We start from the raw sequence: 19,954 nt of genomic DNA on the forward strand, positions 1-19,954 counted from the left end.
TTCTTTCTCCCTGGCTGGCCCTGGGCAGATCGATAAACTCTGTACAGCTCCTTGCTGAAGTTGTCATCAGGAATCTAGGACTGGAGCACCAGACATTAGCAAAGCCCCGTGTGCTCCCCAAGTCTGTGGTCAGGAGAGGCACCTGTTTCCTTCTATCCTCCCCGGGTGAGGACAGCAGCCTGGACCTCAAGGAGGTGACTGCTGTTGCCCATCTCGGGGAGCTCATTTGTGGAGACCCACTGGTCCAGCCCCACTGTCTCTCATCCAAAAGGATGGGTGCTCAAAGCCGACAGCTCAGCCCTTAAAGACGTGTTGATAATGTACAGCCTTTTATGAGGTTCCACATTCATTTCGGAACTTCTTTTGCCAAGTTTGTGTCTCATGCTGGGCCTTTTCTCCTTTGAGTAAAAATATCCCTGGGCGGGCCAGGGCCCTGGCAGGTTGTCTGCTGCAACAGTGACACTTGCTGTTCAGGACAAAGTTGGTGATTTCTCAAAGGAAATTCTCCGTGGGGCCAATGTTGCTTTCAGATTGCCAACATCTGGAAGCATAAGTGGGCCCATTTTGCAGGGAGTAAGTACCACACGCTGAACAACCAACATTGAAGGAGAGGCCTGGTACAGGAAGACAAGAACGAAGAAGAAAATGTCTCCTGCATTGAAAAGCAAAGACATCAGGGAGACCCCTAGCCTGACACAGAGCAGTTCCTGGCCGGCTATGTGAGAGGTGGCCCTTGGCCCCGGAGATTCTGAGACATGCCTGCCATCAGTGGGCCCTCCTGTGGGGCCAGAGCCTCTGTTTCTGTCGCTGGAGGTCAAGCCCAGCCTTCCTTCAGGCAGACCCTGACCCACCAAGGAACTGGTTTCTGCGGACAGACCTTCCTCCAGGAAAGGACTGCTGGCCGAGGTCCATTGCCCACACTCCTTGGCAGAGCGGGTGATGAGGGATGTTCTCCTTCTTTGGTCTTTCCTGCACTGGGGTAATGAGTGCTTGCTGTGGCAGTCTTGCCAGAGTTTATAAGACCCACATGTTCAAAGACACAGGTCCCTGAATTCTTTAAAACCCCAGAAATTATAACAGGAAACATTTATTATCCATGCCCATTTTCCATTTGCCTTTAATGTTAGGGAATAATTCTATTATTACTGATTTTAAATTACCTTAACATTTTTTTTTTCTTAAGTAGGCTCCATGTCCAATGTGGGGCTTGAACTCACCACCCTAAGGTCATGAGTCACAAGCGCTACTGACCGAACCAGCCAGGAGCCCAGACTTAACTTTTAATTAAGGCAAGATTTGAAGTGTCTATGAAGTCTCAAATTCTTACCTTATGCTTACAAAAATAGACACATTTTTAAGTGACCTGCTCTCCAAGTAGTTATGTAAATACTTTCAAAACGATTTTTGTGTGTGTGTGCTCCAAAAATATTTTCTAACCTTCCTGGGTATAAAGCTCAGCTTTTATTTTGACATCCTCAGGGGATCTATCAAATAAATGTGCCTCAAACCTAATTTGGAAGAGTTTCGGTTTGATAGCAAGAGTGCTGATCTCAGAGTTAGTAGCAGTGGGTAGTCGCAGGTGAGGGGCTGTATGTCCTCGGCAGGGTGTCTTCAGCTTTCTAAGTTATAGTTCTTTACATATCAAATCGGGGAGTCAGAGCATAACCCAAGAGTTTTCGAAATTTTGAAGAAATTGGTTTAACCCTTTGCGCAATAACAAAAGAAAATCTGCATTGAAGCCCAATTTTTAAATTGAAACAAGTGGGGGTCCTCACTTTTCCCCCAAAGTCGCCTTGAAAAGACTCCTTGGCAGCCCAGAGGCCCCCATGGGAGAGTTTGCCAAGCCCAGGGTGAGCGCCTTGCCCTGGTCTCCAGCCCCCGCCACACCCTGTGGGAACCGTGTCCCCAGGTCCCCACGTCTGCACCCCCGTCTATAGAATGAGGACAATTCAGCCTGCTTCATGAGTTACTGTGAGAACCAAGGGGGACAGCATAGCTGAAAAAGCTTTAATTAATGCAAAGAGCTAAACAACTATGGTTATAAAGTAAAAAGAAGAATAACAATTTTACTTCCTTAGGTTTCCCTTTCCCCAACTATGAAGTGAGAGATTCAGATTTAGGTGATCATTAATGACACTTTGTTACCTTAGCGTGATATATTAAACATGGCCATCTCGCTTGCTCTCTAGTCAACTCTGTGGTGCCATCCCTGGCTCCGTGTTCCAGTTGGAGAAGGAGGATCGGGCGATTCTGGAGGTCGACCAACTGCACAAGTGGGTCCCGTGATTCCTGGACCAGTGCTCATTCCATCATCCCTGATCTCCCTGTGACCTCAAGCACGTCCGGTGTCGTCGAGTTCTGTAATTCTATGATTCTCTGAAACACTGTCCTCCCATCCTTGTAATGGAGAGCTGTAGCTTTGCACATGGACGTGAAACCAATAATCTGCAGATCCCAACATACTGTGCATCACCACAGCATTCTGGGCTCCGGCTAGCATACATAAAATATGAGCATCCTTCACACGTGGCAGCTGGACCATAGTGCGGGCTGCGTCGTCAGGCAGGCTCTTCAAGGTGTTTCTGGCACGTCTTCCGGGGGCTGTCCTGACCCCTCTACCCCAGACATGGGGGCTTCGTCAGTGCTGTCGGAAACTCTTGGGGATGTGCTCTCATTCCCCATCACACCTGGACTGGATATTACAGCAAGACTTCATTTTTTTGTTGTTGCTCCCTTTTCCAATTTTCCTCTCTCGTTCATATTAATTTCACTGATTTCCCCCTTATCACTTAATACATTTTCCTCATTTATTGGCATCTGGGCTGAAGGCTACAGCTCAAACACTGAAAGACCAAGTCAAGATTTTAAAAAAAAGAAAAAAAGAGCAAAATATTCCCATTTCAGATGGAGAAACAGATGGGGCTCTTGGCACTTCCGAGGATTTAAATTGACCCTCTGCACCACGCTGGAGAAAGGCAGACTGTCACTGCTGACAAGCAAGCACGGGAGAGCCCTGCTTTCCCTTCAAACATACAGCAGCATTTGGAGTTCTTTTCTCTCTGCAGTGTGTGACGAGAAGAAACCATATGATTTATTCTGACTCTCTTGGAGCCTGAAAATGCAGCTGTGGGACCCCAGAAGGCCCTGGGGGCAACCGCTCTCCCCCAAGCCACTGTTGTGACCTGGACCCATTGACTTTGGAGCCTGTGTTGCTATCTGAAGATGGTAATAAAACCACCCGCCTCTCGTGACAACAGCAGGAAGTACGCTCAAATGGCGGCAGAAGCGCCCCGCACGGTGCCCTGCACATAGTAGGTAGTCAACACAATTGGCTTCCTTCCTGCTTTTTCATACGTGGCCAGAGATGTAAGTTTTTTTGGGAAGCTCCCTCTCCACAACTTTCTCTTTTTACAGCTGGTGAGGATGAGGACCAGGTGGGTGGCTCTGACCTTCCCTGGGATGACATTTACAAAATAAGCACTATCCATATGCAGGACAAGTGCAGTCGCCATCTGAGACAGGAGTTCCTTATTTTAAGCAGGTTTTGAGCTTGCCTGCAAATCTTTAAAATATGGGAATCTTGGACAACCTTTAGTCAGAAATCTTGACGCTGCCCTCCTGTTCAGTTATCAAAGATGTTCCAAATCGCTATGTCTATCCATTTTCAGCTATTCTAAGCACTGACTCCTTTTGATTGGTATGAACTGTTTATTTTAATAATAATTTTAAAAATCTGCCTCAAACAAATCATACTATTTGTGCTTGTTCCTAAAAACAACAACAACAAAAACAAAACAGAAAGAAAAAAAGAAATGGTATAAGGCAAGAGTTGCTAAATTGGTTATAGGATTATTTGATGATAAGATACTTCAAATCCAGAGAAAGGAAATCCACTTGGGATATTTATAAATGAAAGTGTTTATTATCACAAACACCATGAAAGAAGATTACAAAGAGAAAAAACTACAAGAATTAAAGAAGAGACAGACAGGGATTACTGAGTGCACCTCTTTGAACTCACTGCTAGACATCTTGCTTCTATGTTTCAAACCCTTCCTAGGTGCCTCACAGCCCACAGAAAGAATTCAACCTCCAACGTCTGGCATCCAGGGACTTTTTTGATTAGTTTTTCTTGATCTTTCTCAACTCAATTTTTAATAATCCCCCTAGGGGCTTATTAGAAGTCTCCTCCACGGATAATCTACCACACCAAAACATTCACATTTCCTAGATTATGCCTTACATGTTAACTGGGACAATGCATGTGCTCAATGTCTGTTGTTTATCCAGATGAACAAAATCAGATCATTGCATTTAAAAGTCAATAGCTTATTAACACAAAGGCCACAGAAAATGAAGGCTCCACCTACTTCTAGAAACAGGAGTAAGAAAAGAGGCTGAAATAGAAGAACCCATTAAACACCCATAAAGAGAGCTAGACCAGATGGGCTCCACCCTGGGTAGTGAAGCAGCTATACTCTCTGTCTGGGTGGGATACTGGCTGTGTGCTTCATGGAGAAAACCAACCAGAGTCTCCAGACAGGACTAAAAAAGAGAGAGAAGGTAAAGTATAAAGCTGAAGACAGAGGGAATGAAGTCACCATAATGAAGGGGATGTCCTCCCAACCTCCTCTCCTTGGCTCCCAGCACACCCTGGGCAAGAGATAAGAGAACAGATTTTCCCAGAGAATGAGTGAGCCCAAGAGAACAGACAAGTACACAGCCATATCCATCCCAAGCACCAATTACCCTAAGGGAAGCTTGCCAATTCCTAAGCCACTCCCCCCTCCCCCACACACAACTTCCCATCAGATTTTTGTACTTGACTTTTGCATCCAAGCAGAAAACCAAGAACGGTAGAGATTTGAGGAAAGCCTCTAGTAGGAAAGACAAATCAAAATTGAAAAACAAGAAAAAGGAGGGAACCTGAGGCACTGCAATGAGCAGAAGAAAACTTTAAAAATATATTTAATTAAACTCCTCAGAAAGTTTCATTACATCAATGAACCAAGGACAGAACGTTGTTAAGTATGAACAATCAGAGAACAATAGGGCTCTTCGACATTAAAACTAAAATCTGTAAAATTAAAAACACAATAAAAGATCCAGACGCTACATTTGAGAAAATCACTCAGAAACTGGAATAAAAATGATAGGAAATGGAAAATAGGAGAATGCAAGAAATTAAGAGGATTCATCTGGGAAATCAAATGTCTTAATCACAGAAGTTCCAGAAAACATGGAGTAAATGGAAGGGAAGAATTATTAAAGAAATAATAAAAAAAAAGTCTCAGAACCAAAGGACTTCAATGGCCAAAAGACACACAAAAACATGCTCAACATCATTCATCATCAGGGAAATGCAAATCAAAACCACCATGAGATATCACCTTACACCTGTCAGAATGGCTAGTACCAAAAAGACAAGAAATAACATGTGTTGATGAGCATGTGGGGAAAAAAAGGAATCATTGTGCACTGTTGGTGGGAATGCAAACTGGTGAAGCCACTGTGAAAAACAGTTCGGAGGTTCCTCAAAATATTAAAAGTAGAAATGCTACACAATCCAGTAATTCCACTACAGGGTATTTACCCAAAGAAAATGAAAACAGTAATTCAAAAAGATATATGTTCATTGCAGTATTATTCACAATAGCCAAGATATGGAAGCAACCTAAGTGTCCATCAATAGATGAATGGATAAAGAAGATATGGTGTATACAGACAATGGACTAATACTCAGTCATAAAAAAAAAGAATGAGATCTAACCATTTGTGACAACATGGGTGGACCTAGAGGGTATGATGCTAAGTGAAATAAGTCAGAGAGAGAAGACAAATATCATATGATTTCACTTATATGTGAAATTAAAACAAAACAAATGAACAAACAAAACAGAAACAGACTCATAAATACAAAGAACAAACTGGTGGTTGTCGGAGGGGAGGGGGTTGGGGGATGGACAAAATAGGCAAAGGAGAGAGGGAGTTTTGGAATGAATAAGTCACAGAGATGAAAGGCACAGCACAGGGAATATAGTCAATGCTCCTGAAACAGACCTGTATGGTCCAGATGGTAGCTACATTGTGGTGAGCATTGCATAACATACAGACTTATTAAATCACTATATTGTACACCTAAAACCAATGTAACATGTGTCAACTATACTTCAGTTAAAAAGAAAAGAAAGAAAGAAAAAGAGCCAAAGGGCTTCAGTTCCTACAGAGTGGTCAGGGTTGGCTGGATCACAGCCCCCAGTCCTAACCCCTGAATCTTGTGAATCTCTTTGAAAATGCGATTAAGTTAAGGATCTTGACATGGGGAGAGTATCCTGGATTATGCAGGTGGGCTCTAAATGCAATCATCTGTGTATGTATAAGAGAGAGGCCAAGGAGATTGACACACACAGGAGAGAAGGCACTGCGACGATGGGGGCAGAGATGGGGTGAGGTGCAGCCGCAGTGGGGGAGCACTGGCAACCACCAGAAGCTGGGAGAGGCAGGGTCGCTCTCCCCTAGAACCTCTGGAGGGAGGACGCCCTGCCAACACCTTGATTCCAGCCCACGGAAACTGATTTCAAACTATCAGCCTCCAGAGCTTGAGCGGGTACATTTGTTTTGTTTCCAGCCACCTGCAGCCACAGGAAACTATCAAACTGACCCATTAAATAAATGAACAAGAAACATCGTGGCAAAATTTCAGAATACCGAGCATAAAGAAAGGAGACTGAAAGCTTCAAAGGGAAGTAGCACATCTTTAAAGAACAGGACTCAGATGGGAATCATAATGACAATTACTACAACCCAATGCAAAAAATTATCTGCAGAATCTAACGTTCTGAGATTAACATCACTTCTGATCTGGTATTCTTTATCCAACCAACACAAAATGTTAGCCCCAAGTAATTGTATTTCTGACATGCAGTGTCCCACCAGATTAACCTCTTACGCACATTTTTCTCAGAAAGCTACTGGAGGATATGCTCCAACAAATGAAGGAGGAACTTTCCAACAAAAGGGAAAGTCATGAAGTTTAGAAAGAAGGCAAGCCAAATTCGGTGTGGTGAAAAGTGGTTTTCCAGGAAGCTGGTGAAGGCAAGTTCCAGGGTGACAGCTGAACCAGAGACTCACTGTGGAACCATCCGTGTTAGAGCCTGAGGACAGGAGGTCACAGAAGGATGTCTCAACAGCAGTAACACAGTGGAACCAAGATATATCCTAAGTATTGGGTGATATTTACTGGGACTCTAAATGTCCTTTCAGAAAGAATTATTAATGGGTGCATAGAAAAAAATCAATTTTTAATAAAATATATGTGTGGTGAACATGCGGTGTGCTCTATGAACTCTCATCTTCCATAGTATAAGTCAATAGAGAATGTTTTTAATTTTTAAGAAATAGAATAAATATATATTATTAGAAATCTGAAGTTCTAAATCAGAAGAAATAGAGTTTGAAGTAGCTGACTTGGGGCGGGGCGCTAAGGAAGAGCATCGTGCAGTCTACAGGTTTTCCCTAAGCTGTTATTACTCTGATTTTTCTAAACCATACACACTTGTTACTGTGATTTTAAAAAGAAATGCAATGCATGGGCTCCCCTTCTATAAATGTCTTTATGTGAGTCCTAATCCGGTTTTCTATATGACAGTAATTGTGTGATTATGTAATTATGTCATTAATTCCTCACTATTAAAATATAGTTCACGAATGCCAATCAAAGATGAAGAAACCAAGGGCGCCTGGGTGGCTCAGTCAGTTAAGCTTCCGACTCTTGATTTCGGCTCAGGTCATGATCTCGTTGTTGTGAGATCAAGCCCTGTGTGGGACTCTAGGCTCAGTGGGAACTCCGCTTGAGATTCTGTCTCCCTCTGCCCCTCCCCACCTGTTCACTCTCTCTCTCTTTCTCTCTCTCTAAAAAAAGTAAAATAAAAATTAAAAAAAAAAGATGAAGAAACCAAAGCTTTAGCCCAGACAGACCTTGTCCTCTTGATTCCTGTTAGCACACTCTTCCCATTAATGCTCACCTTCCCCACTTCATAGCATTAGGATAAAGGACCTTTGCAAATACTAACTTCATCGGGTGGCCAGCATTCCTGAGGATGCATGGCAGGTGATGAACTCAGCCCCCATGTCCGATCTGTCCACATTGGTCCTGAGCCAGCCAGGCCCTGGCTCAGAACAGAGGCCAAAGGCACACAGATCTTAGCACGGACTTGAGTGAGGCTAATTCCTGCCCAGTTCTTCATTCAGGCAAAGAAGAAACATGTGCTATTTATCTACCCTGCCAAGTATAAGAGCAGGCTGAATCACATCCCATCCTTGCCCCCAAGATGTCTAGGGATAGAAAGTAGATATCCATTCAGAACTAGTAAAAACAAGTTTTAGAAACCAAAATATTGGAGCCCAGAGGAAGGAAAAATCCAAATGACAGAAAGGGCTTCCTGGAGATAATAGCGTTTACTCTGGGCTATAATGAATTGGCAATTCCAAGTACACCCTACCTTCCCCCATGCTCCCACTCCTTTGCTGACACCTCTCCCCAGTGGCAGGCCTGGCAACTGCCTCCCTCGCACCCCACAGGGCCCTCCAAAAACACTCGTCCTGACACCCAGCACTCTATTGCACTTAGCTCTGTTTCCCTCTCCTGGGCTCTGAGCCCCTTCAGGGCTTCAGGTTTGTCTTAACCAAAGACTAAGAGTGCTTGGATTTATTGGTATGTCTTAGAAATACTTGCCAACTGAAAGAAAATAAATGCATGCATGTTCTTTCTCTCAGCTCCTGTCAGAATCCTGTGCTATCTAACGGAAGCATCGTACTTGCAGAGAGGAGTAAAGGTCCATTTTAACAAAGGGGCATTTGGACAAGATTAGGGGGGGCTGCTGTGTGCTGGGTCTGGGCACAGGAGCCAAGTAGAAGGCATTCGGACCCACGGTCCATATTTGGTCCCCTGCGTTACCAAGCTAGTCCAATAAAACACGGAGTTTCCACTGGCTGGCAAAATAGCTGTTTGCAGTCTGTCATTTTAAAGCATGTGTTTTGAAATTAAAATCCAATGGGAATGGAAATGAACGTGTTTTTCCTCTTAATTCAAGACCAATCCTTTTTCCTGGGTTTTTCCTCCTAACTCCCTTGGAGGCTGGAAACTTGGATGCCAACAACCTTGATCTCTCACTGGGGGTTCAGTCTGCTCCCGAGCAAAAAGACAGATCTTCAAAAGTAAAAACCACAACCACAGGCCTGAGAATTACCACCAGTGTGGAAAAGCTGAGGGGTGTGTGCGTGTGTGTGTGTGTGTGTGTGTGTGTGTATCTTTGGGAGCATTTTCTCCTGATGCTGGGGAAGAAAAGGGTTTATTTTTCCACTCCCATTCACACCAGCTGCCATGAAGCAGCAATAAAGGCCCCCGGTGCAGGACTGTGGCCATAGATCACGGAGCCAGCCCCAGCTGCAGATGGCCCCAGCAGCTGGCCAGAGAGGTGCTGCTGCTGACCCCCTCCCACAGGCTGGGGACGCGGGGAGCAGCTCGCGGACTCCCCTGCCTCCCACCCCAGATTTATGAAGCAGGAAGCAGCCAGCCAAAAAAGCTAAAGGGAAAAAGCCCAACTGCTCTGCTTCTTTTTTTTTTTTTTCTTTCTTAAAGTCAACACACACCTAGCGACGTACCTTAGCTACTAACCTAGTGCAAGTATCTGTCACCTACAACTGTCAGGAGCACACGGGCTGGACACGGAAGACAGCACTGTGTGCAGAGGCCGTTAGGAATATCCAGCCTTGGAGCTTCCCATCCTCGGGGGCTGTAAAAGGCAGGAATACAGTAGTCACGTAAACTGTGCACTCACTCTGAACAGCACTCGTGACGGATTTCTACACTGAATCACCACAGCATATTTGGGGGATAAAAGGTTAAGAAGCGTTGAGTGTCATGCCCAGATTGACATGGTCAAGAGACGCTCCTCGTTGGTGGTGGGGGCTGTTTTTTTTTTTTTAAAAAAAAAGGCTCTAGAATGATCTAGAACTTCCTTACAAGACTTCCGGATAAGCCATCTAATTGTCAGTGTTTCCGTTGTCTTAATTGAGACTGAGATGGTTTTTTTTATGGTCTCACACCAAAAACTCAAGTTAGGACTGGGACAGAACCCCAACCTCTCATTTACATGGGAGCAAATCAAGGACCTTGAGATTCCAAACAGCCTGCCCAAGTTCACCCAATAACGTTGAGGGAGAGCAGAAAGTAGAACCCAGTCTCTCAATAAATACCCTTATTCTCTATGTAAATTCTTAATTTGAATGTAACTCCCCAAAATAATGATGTGCCCAATATACAGCATAAGTGAGAGTCCCTGGTATGGACCTGTGGGCAGGAGTCATGATTGAAGATCCACCCGGGTCACCTGTTCATCAAGAGAATGTCCAAGAAAGAGATGAACTCACTGGGGTAAATAAACACACTTAAATGTTTGACATACAAAGGAGTTTTGCAGACCCCGAGGCTTGAAAATTATCTCACAAATATCTGGATTGGGGGAGGTAGAAACGGAGCGCGAGGAGGAAGCAAGGATTAGTGGTATATTTCAGTGGGAGAAAGTCCTCCAAGGTTGCTATGCATCGGCTAGCTAGAGCTCGAGTCAGCGGATGCAGGAAAGCCCCCACCCACACACCAGCGGTGCGACCGCTCGGTGGTTCTAGAGCCCAGTTCTCCCTGCCTGACTCATTCCACCCGGGCTTCGGTCAGTACCTTGCACCAACCCTCTCCCTTTGCAGCGTGGTTGCTGGAGTTCTCTAGTGTCGGCAATGGAAGAGGAGTCTCTTCACCCAAAGCAGCACCAGGAAAAAGGCTGATAGCCGGGAAGGGAAAAATAACTAAAAAACCCAACATTTTCTGATTGGTGAAATACATTTATAGTAACCGAGAACCCAGAGCTATGGGCTTTCATATAAATGCAGAAGAGCGTGGCATTGGGCCAGGTGCATGAAATTTCAAACAGAAGGGGCTGTGAAACATGTCTCAAAGCCCACGTAATGCAAGTGGTTCTGTGACGTTCAGGGGGCAAGAGCAGAGCTGGCCTTCGGGTGGTCTCGCCCTAAGCAGGTATCATCGTCCGAGGCTGGGGATCTGCACACATCTGACCGGGTTGGGACGGACACTATCTTCATTTGGGTCATTGCTATAAAATGGGGTTCCCTTCACTGACACTGGATGGGAGTCACTGGCTTCATTGTTTCTCCTGCGCACTCGATGATGACTTCTTACGTAGAGGTCCGGCACGACGACTCTCACTAAGGAAGCCCCTGCCGATCCTTACGGAATAGGTGGTGAGTGGATTTGCGAAACTGAACGTTGTTGAGGGCTCTGTATCCCTCAAGTTCAAAGAATTTTTTTTTTTAACTGCTGAATGTTGAAGATGCAAAAATAACACTCTGTAGCCAAACCGAGGCACTGAAAAATAACTTGGCTGTTTCAGAATGGAGTAAAATTGGTTTCTCTAATATAACACACCTGTTGTTTTCTCTAAGCCCAGGTGTACCAGTGGTTCTCAATAGTACTACACACTGATATGATCAAGAGCTGAAAGCAAATAATGCTGCCGACGTCTCAGCCCTAGGGATTCTGACTTAATTCTCTGGGATACGACCTTGGCGTTGGTGTGCTTGCAAGCTCCCAGCTTCAAATGCACGATCAAGGTGAAGAGCCGCTGAAGGGGAAGCTGCACCATATTCCATCCGTTTGCTTCTGGACACACGGACGGAACCAAACTGAACTTTCTGCCGATGACAGCTACTGGGTAGGAAGAACTCGTTACTTAAAGTCATGCAGATACAAACTGAATTTTTCATTAGGTGATTAAAATATGTTTTTTAAACTTGTCAGAAGGAAGGACTGTATCTCAGCCATCACTGTGTTCCTCAGGATACTCTACACATAGTAGGAGCCCATTAGACAGGTACAGAATTGAAATGACACACAAAGAATCATGACTTCTTACGCTTCTGTCCCGTACTTACTATAAACTCTCTGACGTTGACTCCAACATGAAGAGGCCAGTAAGCAGCCAACAGAGCCGACGGCTGAGGGTTGCTGGGGCAGCATGACACGTATTAGAACAAAATCATACTCTGCAGCCCGAGAGCTGGGCAGTGGCGATGGTGTCTGCAGTTTAGCTGCACGTCTGCTGTCACCTTGCTCAAGTAAAGTCGGGCTCACTGCTCCCGGAGAATCAGGCACGCATGATGGAAGTCCTCTCTGTTTCTTGGCGTCCAAGGGTGGGCAGTCAACTGTGTTTATAAGGAAGGTCAGAGCGACCGTGCGGGTACACCAGACTAACTCCAGGGTGCATGAGCTTTTCTGCATCTAAACGGGGCATCACAGGGCTGGGAAGAGCCCCCACCCAAGGACACGGTAATGAGGTCCCGAGCCAGCAGGACCAGGGGTAGTAAGGTAGCTCAAGCTCAGGGGGTCTCAGCGGGATGCCCTGCTGCCTTGGGGCTTGGGGCTTGAGTTCCGGCGACGCCCACACTTTGTGCAGGGACTCAGTCATTCTCCAGACACCAGCGTTAAGTGCAGGGAGGAGCACCTGTTTTTAATGGCAAATGACTTTGTGATCATTAACCAATATCTAATAAAGCAAAACCTTTAAACAGGCTGAAGAGAAACAGATGTTTCCAGAGCTTAATGAAAGGGAATTATGCATCATCATACAACAGAACCCGGCCCTGCCTCAGCCAAACGTCCTCGCTGGGTGTTTGGTTAAGCTCGGTGGGAACGGACCCTGAGTTGGCTTACATCGAATCCGATGCACGCTCAGGTAAACATCACAAACGCACACCCACACAGCACCAGAGGCCTCCTGCAGGTAGCATTTGAATAAACACACTGCCAGAAAGGACCTTCAAAAAAGAGCCAACCCCTTGCTGACCTCTGAGCGCCTGGATGAATTTAGGACACTCCACCAGTCCCACACCTCACGAGCTGCATAAATCCGGGCAAATTATTTATCTCAAAGGTCCCTTCCCTCATCTGTAGGATTTAATGATCGAACATTATGGTACCTAAAAAACCCATTTGTAATGGTTGTGTTGTAGAAATAATGTTTTTTAAAGCAGGCAAGCCCTAGGAAAGATTTTAAAATGGCCAACGATCACAAAAGCCATGATAAAGTATCCCCTATCTGTCAGTGCCCCTCATCGGACCCCTTTGCAGGGATCTCAGTTCGCGGGGGACCCTCTCTCGTGCCGGTGCTTGCCTTCTGGGTCAGTTACCCAGAGCCACCCCGGCTGGGGCACCGGAGCCCACACCGTCCAAGCCACGGCGGAGACTTCTCCCTCTGCACAGGGCGACAGGACAGCCCAGTCCCCCCCCCCCGCCCAAGAAGCCTCCCCAGCAGTTTGCCCCCCGCCAGACACACAGCGGGAAGTCTCCTTCCCCCTCCTAGCCTCTGTCCAGACTGACCACGAGTCAGCAACCCCCCAGCTCGGCAAAATGCTCGGGCTCCTGATGGAAACGGGGTTTTAGCAAAACACATCCAAGCCCAGAAACTCTCCAGTTGGTTCTCCCACCCACTGCCTTTCAGCTGCCTGTCAGCTCTCAGCTCACCTTGCCCCCCACTCCACCGGAGGCCACCTCCCTCTACGGCTGGCAACCTGGGCAAATCCATCTGGCCTCTCGGCAACACGCTGCCTCGCTTCACTTCCCTTGACTGGACTCATCGCGGCGGTGGGCACGAGTCACCCGCTGGACTCCCGATCCAGGCGAGACACCTGTGCCCGGGCCCGGGCTGCAGGTCCGCTCTCGTGTCTGTGGGAGTGCTCAGCCTCTCCCGCCCGCCCGTACAGAAGCCCATGCCCGCCACGCTCCCTGCTGCCCTGCCACTCGGCGTCACAGCCTTCGCGTCCTGTGTGGGGTCCATGCGCGTGCACACGTGTGTCTGCACCCACATCAAAGCTGCCCACCTCTCCCATTCCTCCTCCAGATTCCTAAGGTTCTGGCAGATTCTCGTCAGCGCCGCAAACGCGTGCGCGCGGCCACTCCCTTTCATAGCCGTGTTCTCTGCAGGAGAGACACGACGTTCTTTGCTACAGTCACATCCGCTGAGCGTTGACGACACGCATTCACTGTTCTGCTCACCTTTGCCTGCAGGGCTGCATGTAGCTGGGCGCAGAAGCTCAGAGAGGGCACAACGGGGCCGCAGCGGCCCCAGAGGCAAAGGTCCAGCCAGGACGGGAGGCCCATACCCGCTTCTGATGACATCGGTGGCCCCCCGAGTGGTGACAGAAGCACTGTGGAAGGCTCAGAAGACTCTACGAGCTATTTCCCTGGGAAATAACAGGCTTGTCCGTGACTTAGAGCCTGAAGCCCTAACGAAAACCGCACACGATTCCTTTTTGTAAGAGAAGTCTCACTCTGGTGTTCAGCCCCACTCCCTGGAAACCTGCACGAAAGAATCGAGGCAGCTCCAGGATCCCGTAAATCATCACGACTCACTAACGGCGGCTGCAGCCAGGGCACGGACACAGTGGTGACACCAGGGGATGCGGTTGTCCTTGAAGGCAACAGTCCAAGTGGCAGCAAGGACGGCCAGCAAAGCTTCAGCAGTGGCCACCGTGGAAGTCGGAACAGGAACGGTGGTGGCTCCCGGGTGGCCACGGCGAGAGGGGCAACATGATTACGGTAGTCTGAGCAACATGACTAGTGTCTGTGATGGAACCACCCACCGAAATAACTTCCAGAGAGGTCGAGAAGTCGTTAGAAAACGAGGAGACAGGGCACCTGCCCCTCGAGCGCTAACCATCGGGCTCGCCAGCCGAGTGGTGCGCCGAGAAGGACGACGCATCAGTGAAAACCACAGTCTGGCATCTGCTCCGGACTGGCACTTTCCAGGCTTTTTCCCGAAATTCGGCCGGATTCTACAATGTCTGAATCATCATCCCATTTTCCAGACGGGAACAGCTCAGCTAAGTAAAGTGACTCCATCAAGGCCAGACTCTCCCTCGGTGACAGCCAGGGTTTGAATTGAAGGTGGAACAAAATGAAAGTTTATGCTCCAAATACCTTGGAGTCAACATTTATGAGGCAAGAACCAAAGTCGGCACGCAGACACGTGGGAACCCTCCCGTGGCGGCATTTTTCCTACATGTCTCTTGTTTTCTAAGACATAAAAGTAGACAAAATACATCCCAGTATACCAGGCCAAAGTACGTAATTAACAAGGTGGATATGCTCGACGTTTGTCCAACTATATGTCATAGAAACAGAAGGTATGCAAACTTTTTCAAGTGTCCACATAACAATCCTTAAAAACTGACCTTTTATTTGGCCACAAGAAAACGTCACTAAGCACCAAAGGAACAGAAATGCTCCATACACGGAGAAAAACTGAGAAATGAAAACACAAAATGAGAACATCAAACCCATGATAAAAACTTTCCACCGGGAAATTTAAGAAACTTGTATTTAACAACACTTTGGTCAAAGAGTAAATCAAAACCTCAGTACGGAAAGGCAAACCGCCTCGTCATGACGACGATAGAAGCAGAAAGGGCCAGAATCCACAGCATTCAGAGGGAACATCTCTGTCGTAAGTATATATATCAATGAGCAAGCGTGGATAGAAATGCATTATTTAATCACAACACTCAAGACATTAAGAAAAAAATTAGAAAAAAAATTTCAGGAAAGCAGAACAAGAGAATTTAAAAAGATGAGGACAGAAAGTGTTTACTTGGGGACAGGGAGCAGTAGAACTGATTGATAAATACAAGAGTTGGTTTTTACACATTAAAGAGCAACAATAACAGTAAAAATGATTATTAGCAGGAGGAACGGCAGAACGATCGGGAAGTTAAAGGAGGCAGGAACATGCTGTGCTGAGCTTCCAGCAGCACCTGGAAGAGAACACGCGCTCCCGCGGACTCCCACGTCCTGCCCTGACCTTCTGTGTCGACCCAGGAACACAGTACAGACCGGGTCAGGGAATGAACCCCCTTCCTATAAAGGAGCACCAAGCCCACTCGTTTTTAACAGGGAATTTCTAACAAATCTTTGAGAAAAAGAATATTAAGTGTTTCTGATTAGGAGGAAGGGGTGGGGGGGTTGGTCAGAAAGTATCCTGATAGAAGTTGAAAGGAAGCTGGGTGGGTACAGGGTGGAAGGGCAGGAGGCAGACACAAATACCCACCACTAACACGCAAAACAAAAACACCGAAATACGAAAAAAATTTTAAAAAATTAAAAAAAGAACAGACCAAAAAGCACATGCCCCGCCAGAAACTGCAGCAATGAAGTCCTCGAGCGCCACCTGCTGGCACTCCTTCGTCACTGCATGCCGGCAGGCAGCTCCCGGCAGCCCTGTACCCACAGCCCTTAATAACCTCAACAACTCCCCAGCAAACCTCACAGATCTCAGGCTCCTCCCCTCCAATCCAGTGGCCACAGAGTCTTCCTAAAGCCTATGACTAACTGTCACTTCCCAATTTAAAACCCTCTAGTGGTCCCATTTCATATGGGAGCAACTTTCACCAGGAGGGCATCAAGAACAGACCCTCAGCTCCGCTCCCAGAGCGGCTCCCCCAGCCAGGCTCCTTCTGCGAAGCCACCCACCTCTCCCCAGGTTCAGTGCAAAGCTACCTCTCCTGCTCCCTGCCTCCCCCAGCTTGTCACGACTTTCTCCAGCTCCACGCCTGGTACATGCCCCTTCCTGCATCCGTCCCTCTAACTTACAGGGTACCAGTAGGACTATCTGATTTCTCCCTTAGAACAAGGAGTGCAGTACATAAACATCAGAGGCTTCTGACCAGTGTCTGCTGAGCTCCTATCTGTCCACTCAATACTTGTAAAGAAAATACTGGTCCTTCCACCAGGGTCCAGCTCTGCTCCCCTTCGGCTAAGGATTGAGAGGGTTTCCAGCGCACGATCCTTACAGTAGAGTGATGATGAAGGTCCTGTGACCTGCCCCTCCCTTAAGGTTCTGCCCTGTGGACCTCGGCGAGCCCTTCTTCTGAACCTTGGTGAGCACGGCTGCCCCCGGAGAGTCACCGAGGCAGCATGAGGCTCTGCCACCGTCCCCAACAGCCCTAAGGGTGTCCCCCGAGTTACAGCTTCTCACCTCCTGTCCTGGAGCAGAGCCCTGTCCTCCCCCCTGCCAGGATTTCCTCGCCAATGAAGCCTTCCTCCTATTTGCCCCACCGAATACTCCTGTCTCCTGGCAACAAGTCTAGCCTTGAAACAAAAGTGCTTTTGCATGGGAAAAACTTCAGACGGGGCTCCAAGCATAAATCTATCGCTAAGTCTATTCTGCCAACCCCAGAGTCCCTTCTGAGGGCGAGGACCTAATCGCCGACTGGTCACCTGTCCACCTGATGTTCGGCGGCAGTGAGGACTCCATGCGTCAAACCCTCTCAGTCTCCTGAGTTCCCTGTGCCAGGCAGAGAGGCACCACCATTCCCCAGGTGCCCAGAGATTTGGGAGTTGCCATCAACACCTGCTCTTATCGCTTATTCACTTGGTCCTAGCTATATCCAAAAAGAGTGCACGTCTCCCAGTGACCAGCACCCCTTATTTCAGGCCGCTGCATCGGCGCGGGACTCTTCTCAGCCGTCCTCCGTTAGGATGGCGGATGCACAGACCAGAAGCCAATTCGAGCCTCTGAGTCCAGTGCTGAGTCACAGCTCCAAGTCCAGAGACTGACAGCTCCAAGCTCTCCCCAGATTCTCCTCTTGCAAACTTCTCTCAGCCTCAGTGGTCCCTCCTCTTCAGATTAATTTTGGGTTTCTCTCCACGCCAACCCAGACCCTGCTCTGGGGTCTACCAGAGCGCAGACATGCATGTGTATTCACACACACACACACACTTCACTCAGCTCAAGCACCTGGGGAAGTTAATTAACCGACGAGAAATGGGTGCGTCAGGAAGACTCCCCTCCACCACCTGCTAGGGCTCCCCCCTGCTCCTGCTTCCAGGCTTCTGGCAACGACCTGCAATTCTTCTCCAAGTCTCCCGCGACTGGGGGCGGCAAGGCTGGTCTCAGCTTCTACCTTAAATGAACTCATCGAGGAAACTTCCCTGGAATCTCCCTCACGAATCACATCCCTCCCTCACTTGTGCGGCCAGGGCCTCGCCCAGAATCCAGATCGAGCTGCACTCGGGTCTTTAAAAATGGGAACTGCCAAGCTGTCTGACTTCCCAGCATTGACCAAAAGTTACAGGGCTGGCTCTCCCTCTGGACTAAAAAGTTCTGTGAGAACAATAAAAAAGTCTGATAAAGGTCAAAAGTGGGGAGTTTATAATCAGCTTCAGAAACTGAACACATCCTACTCCCCGGGAGGCAGGAGCAGAAAGGGAGGCAGGCAGCCTCCAGGGCTTCCCCACCTCCGGCCCAGGGTCAGTCCCCCCGATTCCAGGCCAATCCTGCCCCTCCCGTGGCCCTTGTCAGACCCTCGCCCACGGCAAGCTCATCAGTGTGCGGCCCACCTCCCAGGGCTGCACCCTGGAGCCCCTGTGTGGCGGGAGCAGAAGTCAGAACACAAGAGAAACACCACATCTGGAAGCAGAAGAAAGGCCAGAGGACAGATACCAAATCTTTCTTCAGTGCCAAGGGGCTGATGCGGGAGAGGAAGTAAGGGAGGAGGCCAGAGGGCTGGGAGCTGGGCAGCTCAGGCCAGAGAGAAGCCGGGATGACCTCAGGGAGGAGGCCACTGAGTTCTCTCTGAACAGAGCCGAGGCCTGGAGCTAGGCGTGAGGGCGGAGGCTCTGTCTGTCTCGGGGTGCAGGCTGAGCAGGGCCAGGCCTCGGGGAGGGCAAGCCACACGCAGATGGTCGGGCCTGACCAGGACCCACGGTAACGGGTCCCTCCATGCAGCCCGGGTCGATTGGCCCGGCCGTTGGCCCAGTGCTGCTCAAGTGCCCTGTCGTCCCTGCAGCGACCTCACGTGCAAACTGACCCCTTTCCTACCGTTAGGAGCCATACTGAAAACCTGCCTGTATCTGGACTCTCACTCACACCATACATGCACACACGCACACTTCAGTGCCGCAACTTAAGAACAGGAAAGCTTCGGCCAGAAGTCTCCCCGGTGGCTCTTCCGGTCAGTGTAAGCCCCACCTGGGGCCCCCACCCTCCATCACAGACAGGAAGCTGCTTCTCCGGGGAACGGCAGCTCGGGGGCCTCCTAGCCACTGTCCCCAGAGAGCACAAGCCGTCGTCCCTGCTCCCGGCCATGGGCCCTGGCCTCCTACCCCTGTTCCACCCCTGGGACAGCACGATGCCGGGCAGCAGGTCGGAGGCCGGGTCTGGGCTCCTCAGCTCCAGTGGGGCGGCCAGGGGACCAGAGGCTGCCTGGGCATGGGCCTCAGTCTCCACAGCCCCCAGAAGGGCCCTTCAGAGTTTGGTCCAGGAACAAGGAGCAGAGCAGGGCCTTCGGATATTTCTGAACCTACTTGGGGACAATGACCCTGAGAGTCTCTGATTAGACACTGATGCCAACCTAGGTCACTGGAAAGTTGGCACCTTGAAACACTGTCTGAGGCAGCTTTCTTTTTACCCCAAACTTTGAAATGGGGCACCAACATCCGCTGGATTATGGTGGAACCAGCAATTTCCACATCCACGTTAATAGGACAGGCCACATACTATGTCTCTTGTGGAGATTCTCAAAGCCAATAAACAGAGGAGAGAGTTGACGAGTTACATATAAAAGAAGCAACTATAACTTCATTAGCCCACCATTCCCCAAATACAGGAACTGACAACAAACTTGCCCTACCCTCCTGCTTCCTTTTTATTGCGTAGAGTGCAAGGTGACATTTGCAGAACACCTAATCAACAGCACAGTACCCTGGAACCCAGTTTGGGAAATGTTGGCCCACTGGCAAAAGGCCAAACTGCAGGTGCTATGACTGAGGAATTTCTCCAATTTTCTTCCCCATCCTCCTCCCCAACCTTCTTCCCCATCCTCCTCCCCA

This window comes from Leptonychotes weddellii, chromosome 10 (genome assembly GCF_054177405.1).
Source record: "Leptonychotes weddellii isolate Sample4059 chromosome 10, ASM5417740v2, whole genome shotgun sequence".
NCBI classification, from domain to species: domain Eukaryota; kingdom Metazoa; phylum Chordata; class Mammalia; order Carnivora; family Phocidae; genus Leptonychotes; species Leptonychotes weddellii.